The 8,103-nt window shown below is 37.2% G+C and overlaps 1 non-coding gene across 1 annotated transcript; it reads left to right on the top strand.

Annotated features, from left to right (window-relative positions):
- The first annotated feature begins 6,721 nt into the window (after positions 1 to 6,721).
- LOC119511911 lies at positions 6,722 to 6,837 on the top strand. Its single transcript, XR_005212259.1, has one exon. It is a non-coding gene; the product is annotated as a U5 spliceosomal RNA (small nuclear RNA).
- The last annotated feature ends 1,266 nt before the right edge of the window (positions 6,838 to 8,103 follow it).

Here is an 8,103-nt window from a genome sequence, read left to right as displayed (position 1 = left end):
TTCATTACTAGCCCTAAGATTTTCAGTTTAAATGTTTCAATGAGCATTGTTAATTTTTATTGAATCCCAGACAGATTTAATATGATTTATCAGTGCATTAGTCTATTCATAATAGCTTATTATTTGATTTCATGTTTTTAGCATGCTCTGTCTCTCACGGTCTGTATCTTACACATACACATGCACACAATTATATAAGTCCACTAGTACATACACAAAAAGTAACTGAGGACAGAAGACAATTTTGCAAACAAGTGTTTTTATATATGGGCATAAATGATTTATTGTCAACTATTTTCATCATAAAAGAATTTTTTCTACAAACAGCTTTATTTTCACTACATGAGACCATGCTCCTCGAGTGGTCCTTTAATTAATTCTCTGTCCCAGGATCCTACTCACTCACCTCTTCCCATCCTTCTCTGAATGGTAGCATGCAAAAATATATTGGTTTTCAATTTATTTTATTTATTGTAGTTCTTTTTATTAACAGGACGACTTCCCCATTCCCCTGGAATGATTTAAATGGAACTTGCACAGTAAGCCGCTGTCAGAGGAGAGCAGAGCTGCTTTCTCGAGTGGCAGTGCTGGGCCTAGAAGCACCCCTCTTATGCATTGAGGCTCCACTTTATAGATTATATTTTTAATAACACTGTAACTGTGAAAAACCTGTGGGCTTTTGGAGCTAACATCTACTCCTACTACATGTATAATTGGTGGTCTCACGCTCCCTTCTTATCCAGCCTTAAGCAAACTATACAACTCCTCCCAGCCATTCCCACACCTGTAAAAATAATAATAAAAATCCCTAGTTACAGTATTCTGCCAAGTGAGCCATCCACACTCAGAAATATCACAGATGTGACCCCTTCATTGATGTTCTGAAATTTTCTCCCAAATGTTCCTCGAGTAATGGAAAAACAGCTCAAACCCATGGGGTCCAAAACTTGCTGCCATTTTTCTCCAAACCCTGCTTTACTTCCCAGTGTATTTCTGATCTCATCCTTCCTATTTAATTACATGCCCCTATGGATTACTGCCACCCACGTAAGCAGGAACTAAACACCGCCCTTGTTCCCAAATTCCCCCCACTATATCTAGTCATTTAAAGTCCTTTTCATTATAAATTCCAAAAACACCTTCAGTCTCTGCACCACTTTGCCATCTGTGGCCCTGCCTGCATTCACTCTTGCATTCTCCGGAGGGTAAATTAGAGACATATTCTCATAGATGGTCTCCCTACATCTAGCCAAAGGAAGACAAATATGATCATGCTGCTCCACTACATGTTCTTTATGCAATTTTCTACTCGGCATGAGTTAAAACCCATCCTCCTTATAAAGATGTACAAGACTCTTTAGTCTAATTTATGCTTAGACCCACAGTTTTATTTTGCACAACCCTAGGATTGCTTTCCATGACCAAATTAATTGCAGAACCCTGAAAGTGACATCCTGATTACACTTTGTAATATATTTCTTCTTTTTTGAGGAGCCACTTTTTCAATGACCTGGGAAAGTCTTGCTCATGCCTACAAAATTCACTTAAATTGTCACTACCTTTGGAGTTCTTGGATGACTATTAAAAGTGGGGCTCCCCCAGAAGCTGACCCTGGGAAAAGGATGTGAGTGCAAATAATCTACTTGGGAGGTGATTCCACAAAACACTGATAGGGTTCTGGGGGAGTGAGACAGAAAAGGAAATGAAGCAAATTACAGGTGGGTTATTGAGCCTATTAGAAGGAGGGCAACTTGGAGGAAAAAAATCTAAGGAAAGGTTCAATGTTGCTGGTAGAATTAAAGGGTCCCAAAATTTGAAATTTGATGTATAACTACTTTTTGTAACTAATCATGATCTTTTTTTCTGGGGGTGGGGGTAAATACATTAACATTATATATGAAGCTGAGAGTCTAAAGAATTACAATGTATGTCTCTTTCAGGTGGCAACGGAGCCCTACTGTAATCATTTGTGAAAGCAGACGTTCAAACTAGAAATGTTATATTGGTGATAGCCTACGATAAAGTACAAAATTGTCCCTTCATGGATTCTATTCATATTTCACAATTTAGTAACCATAAACAGGGTCACTCATCCAAAAAGTGTATAGTTTAATGAAAGACTCTCTTTCCATTAACTTAAATGATACTTCTTAGAAGATCTACTTTTAAAAAGTGGGATTATTCATCAACAATGTCACCTATAGTCTTTTTTAAAAACTTTTCCAAATTCCAATGTTTTATCACACAAATCTCCTCTTCTTAACTTTGGTCATTACAAATTCCAAATGCCCGTAAACATAGTTCAAATGTTTGAATGAGATCACTTCAATGTCAATAATTATTCGGATAAAGAATATTATCATTTGCTCATCCATTCATTCATCAATCCCACAACTATGTGTCATGCACTGTACTAAGTATTAGGGAAAAGGGTGAAAAAGACATGATCTTTGTCTTAAGGATGTCAGAATCTAACAAGAAAAACAAACAAGATAACAAAAGATAACACGTTGGTGTAATAGAATGGCACCAGGGATGCAAAGGAGGGAGTTGTCAACTCTAATTCCTTGAGAGGGTTTCACATGCTATAGAGTCTTGAAAGGATGAGTTAGCCAGACAGACAAGGAGAGTAATTCCAATCCAGAAAATGAGAACAGTGTGCAAAGACAAAGAAGCATGGAAGAGAACAGAAAGCATAGGGCAAGGCAGTAAAATTTGGAATATATAAAATATAAAGGCAATGCTACAGAACAAAACAGAGGCTAGGGAATTGCCAAGAAACAGTCAGGAATGGCAAGAAATGAAAATATTCTAAAATTGTATGAGTTTATTATCACTTTAGAACTATGTGTCCCCATTCGTTTCCAGTATGCATATCTAATATCTGCTTGAGCACTTGATATGACAATGTGTTAACATTTATATTCTGCAACAAGGGATAGACAAATAGTGAAAACAAGCATGATATCCATCCATTTTTCAGACTTTGTTAACTTGTAAAAAGTCTCCAATTCTGAACTGAACAGTAGTTTTTCTGCATTAAAGAATCATTAAATTACTGAAAATTAACCTTCCTAATAAAGGTATTAGTTGGAGCACTTGGAGAATTATAAACAAAAGCTACCTATAATAAAATTCAAAACCTCATATGTGGTCTTAATTGTGTTACTAGAATGGGTCTGACCTCATGATTATGTTCATTTTCAGAGAACAGAAACGAAGATATGTTTTCTAGAGTGTAATAAAGATCTTTCTACCAAATCACCTTGCACCTAATTATGTTGTTCATTGTTTATTTCTCCAGCACAATGCCTGCCATCATTTCAATAGACATATGTATGATAGACTCAGAATGCTAGCTTCTTAACTTCCACAATCTTTTCTGTTCCCAAGCACTTCTTTGGTAATGCAATACTTTAGCCCTGACCAATAGCCATATACTGCCAACATCTTAATTCCAAGCACCCAGTTTTCTGATCACCATCGTCTCTTTCTAGTTCGCACCATATGGTATCCATACTCTAACATCTGGCTGCCTCTTGCATTATTTCAGGATGTATAATTGAATTTACTGGGAAGAAGCAGGAAGAAGTGAGTCTACATTATCTTGCCTGTACCAGAAGCCTGAACTTTTTTTATCCTAAAAAATTTATCTCTTGTCTAGAATAGATATTACCTTTATTTTTAATTGGATAATTCAAAACATAATAGTCTGCTATCTCACATTATATTATGAACAAACTCCCACAGCCACCATCACATCTCTCTGCTACCTTTCATAGTAAAATACTTCAAGGGTTTTCTTGTTCACTGGCTACATACCACCATCTCCCATTTTCCTCCCACTTCATTCAAATTAGGCTGTAATTCTCACATCCCACTGAAACTGCTCTTATCAAAGTCAAAACGATACCCCTTTTGCCAAATCCAATTTCTTTTGTTTCTCAGCAGCATTGGGCATAGTTAAATTTTCCTTTCTCCTTAAGAAACTCCTTTATCTGATTTGGGGGACACCACACCTTGCTAGGTTTCCAACTAAACCATTGGCATCTCATTTGCAATCACTTAGTATCCATTCTCTTCCAGAAACTCCAAAATGTGGAGTGCCCTAGAATTTACTTCTTCCCTTTTAAATATTAATTCTCACTCCAGAGGTGATATCACCCTCATCCTTAGATGCCACTTAAACACCAGTGATTGCCACATTTCTATCTCTAACTTCCACTATTTCTTGAGCCCTAGTCTCCTGTAGCTCACTGACCATGGGCATCTTCACTCGTAATTCTAAAAGGTATCTTATAACTAATAACTATAATAGTGAACCCTTAACTCATTGTCAATAATCTGCCCCCAACCACCATTTCTCCATCTCAGTAAATGGTACCTCATGCTTAAAAACTGAGTTATTCTTTCCCTTATAACCAACATTCAGCCCAAAGGTGATTTCATTGGCCCTCAATTCAAAGCACATTGTGAACTTGTGCACATCTCACCACCGCCCAAATCCAGGTCACCATCATTTCTTACTATTGCAGTGGATTCCTAACTGGCCTCCTTGCTTCCACTATTGAACTTACAGTTAACTGCATGAGAGTTGAAGGAATGGGGTTAAAACATTAATCACATCTTATAACTGTCCTGGTTAAAACCATCTCTGGGCTTCCTATTCCAGTGATATTAAACACAAAACCCCTCCCTACAGCCTGCTTTGCTCTGCATTTTCTGTCTCTCATCTCACACCAAACTCCACTCTGGTCCACTGGCTCTCAAATTTGACTGTACATTGGAATCATGTAAGAAATTTTAAAAACCACTGATTCAAAGGTACCAACCATCCTTGGGAAATCTCATTGAATTAATCTGTGATGTGATCTGGGCATTAGCATTTTTAAGTTTCCAAGATGTTTCAAATATGCAGCAAAGTTTAAGAATTACTGTTCTAGCCAAATTGCCTTCCTGGCTTCCACTGAAGAAGCTAAATTCATTCCCATCTTTATGCCTTGTGCACCCACCTCCCAACTGCAATTAAATGGCTAAAGACTCACAGCTCTCCACTTCTCCAGTTAAACTGGAGTTGTCTCACCCAGAGGTTAGCAATCCCAAATCTGGAAGCAGATTCTTAAACAGTGACTGTCGATACAGCAGTACAAATGGCTAGCCTCTACGCTTCAAGATGGGACTAATTCTGGGACATATTTTCCATTACAGAGCTGCCACTTCAAATTGAACTGAAGCTAGTTTCTAGCTAAGACCACAATTTTTCCTTCAGCTTTCTTCCCCTGCTTTGTCTTGCTTCCCTCACTTCCTTTCTCCTGTAAGCATGCAGCAAATTAATCACTTGAACAAGAATTCCCATCTCAGGCTCTGTTTTAGAGAACCAAACCTTTAAGATACTACCAAAGGCACATGCTCATTCCTATATCAGAAATGCTCTCTCCAGATTGTCACATGACTTTCCCTCTTACATCTTTCACGTCTTTGCGCAAATGTCACCTCCCTAGGGATGCACTGATGATTCTTTTATTTAAAATGACTCTTGCTTCATCCCTACATACTTTATTATTCCGCTTGTTTGACTCATAGCACTTAATATAGATCTTGATGTTATATACGTACTCAAGCACTTGTGTTTTCTCCTCTGGAATGTAAACTTCATGAGGCATCGATTATTTTTCTTAAGGCATAGTAAGTGATCAGTAAATATTTGTTGAATGAATTCATCAGTGAATAGATTCAAACTTGCTTTGTGAGAAACTGAGAAGACCAGCAATGGACTGGAATGGCAATGATTGCATATTCTTAAGCTGTTATTAAGTTTCCTCCAAAAGTCCCACAGGGACTGCTAAGTAATAACTGGGTTAACTTCTAGTGAGAAATCAAGATAATTCAATTCCGTCATGAATGAGTCAACTCTAGAATTAAATTAGGCATGCAGTAATGCATTTAAAAATAGGTATTACCTTCCACAATTTAGATACCATGCTGAACAATGGGCATACAAAGGCACACAAACCCACGCACAGGGTCACAGTCTAATGAGGAAGACAAAATGTATCTGCATAATTAAATTATATTGAGATGAATGCTAACAGAAATATTAAAAAAAAATCAGTGGAAGTCTGAACACATTATGTTTAGGATAAAAGGAAAAGGAGTAGGCATTAGGGAAGACTACAGAGAAGTCAGGTAAGAAGAAATACTTGAAATAAAATTTGCCAAGTATTCAAGGAAGGAAGGACAAGGAAATAACAAGCAAAATCGTAATAGTGTAAAAAAGCATGATAAGCTTAAGGAAGCTTAAGTATGGCCTGCATCTAGGGTAAAATTAAGGAAGCGTCGATAAGTGAAACTACAAAGTGTGCATATTTTCAACACAGTTAGATATCTGGTTTTGTCCAATAATTATGGAGAGCTGTTATTGACTTGCTATCATTTCTCTTCTTCAAATATCAACTTCAGGTGTAAAAAAGAAGATGAGTAAGAGTCAGAGATACTTCAGGGATTAAAAACTGTCTTTCACTACAGTCCAGCTAAGGGTTCATAATGATCTCAAATGAAAGCGTCTGTGAAACAGAGAGAAATGGGTTCATTAAGGAACAATATTGGAGACATGTTGATACAACTTTGAGAGCATTTGGTTGTGGATGAAAGGAAGCAATGAACAGCACAGATAGCTAAGTATATCCAAGTATTCTATTGTCTACTTAAAAATTAGAAGATAATACTCTGGTTTCTTTTCAGATTGTACAAACTTTTCACTTTTTACTAAAGATTTCCATGGAGAGAAACAATTCTGAGTTTATACCAAATTTTTTGAGACTCTGCATCAAAGGACTAATAATAAAGTATAAAGATAGATGGTTCTGAAAAAAAAATTAGAAGATCAGAAAAATGTTTAAAAGAACTAAGATAATTCAATCAGTCATTGTAATTAGTCTTAATGAACCCTGCCTGTACATAGTCAAGGTAAGTCAATGTCAAGTATTTTGTGAAGTCTCCTTTCATATTCATTCTGATCCTGCTTCTGCAACTCAGAAATTTTGAGAACTTATTACCCCGATCCTTATGTTATGTCTTGAGGTTGCAGACTGGTATGAGTAGTTAGGTCTTTACTCTACATTTATATTTTCTGATAATGTTATGGACATTTTCATCTTTGAATACCTATTTTCCACATTTGCACCTTCTCAGAAATGCAGTAATTTAGCAGTTTTCCAATCATCCATCTCTGCATTCTGAAGTTTGTTCCTCATTATCCTAGGCACCCAGACAGCTGCGAGCCCCTCCTTCTTCTGCTCCAATTTGGTGCCTATAGCAACAAAAATACCACTCTCTGGAATATTAATTATGAATGCACTGCAGTAAAATTCTAAAAATCAAAGAGCTACTGAAGGTGACTATCTGAACACATATTTTTTTTATTCCTTGACCCTTTAGTACATTACTTTTAAGATTATATAATATATATTTGATAGGATATGTAATAGGAATTTTATCATGATAGTCTTCAGCTCTTTTCAGGTTTGAATAACAATGACCTTTTAAACAAAGCTTTACTTTAACTGTCCTAGAGACAAGAAAATATACCCTTCTAAGATAAAGAAAGTATCTTGCAAATTAAGTCACAAATTTCAGTGCTTAAGAATTCTCATCAGACATAGAAAGTCCTTTGTTAGAAGACACTGTAAACAGGATCTCTTGAAGATGTGACTTCAGTGAAGGAAGGTGGACCTTAATCTGGGTGACTTGAGTCCTTCATAAGCACAAGAAATTCAGACATAGTCAGAGAGAGCCAGGGGGAAGAGCCGGAAGCGGGAAGTCAGCAGAAACCCAGAAGAGAAAGGAGAGGACAGCACCAGGTGATGCAAGGCAGGGGCACAAGCCAAGGAACCCCCAAGGATCACCAGCAGACAGCACCAGAACTTAACAGCCTATGGGGAAAAAGCATCACCCTGCTAACCCCTCAATTCTGGACTTCTAACTTCAAAATCGCGAGCCATTAAATTTCCAATGTTTAAGCAAACCCACTGTGTGGTATTTGTCATAGCTGCTCAGAAACTAAGACATCTGCCATGGTGCAGACTCCAAACCAGCGCCGGGTGC

Source organism: Choloepus didactylus, chromosome 16 (genome assembly GCF_015220235.1).
Source record: "Choloepus didactylus isolate mChoDid1 chromosome 16, mChoDid1.pri, whole genome shotgun sequence".
Taxonomy (NCBI): Eukaryota; Metazoa; Chordata; class Mammalia; order Pilosa; family Megalonychidae; genus Choloepus; species Choloepus didactylus.
Note: the sequence above shows the minus strand (reverse complement) of the source record. Positions and strands in the feature narration are given on the sequence as shown.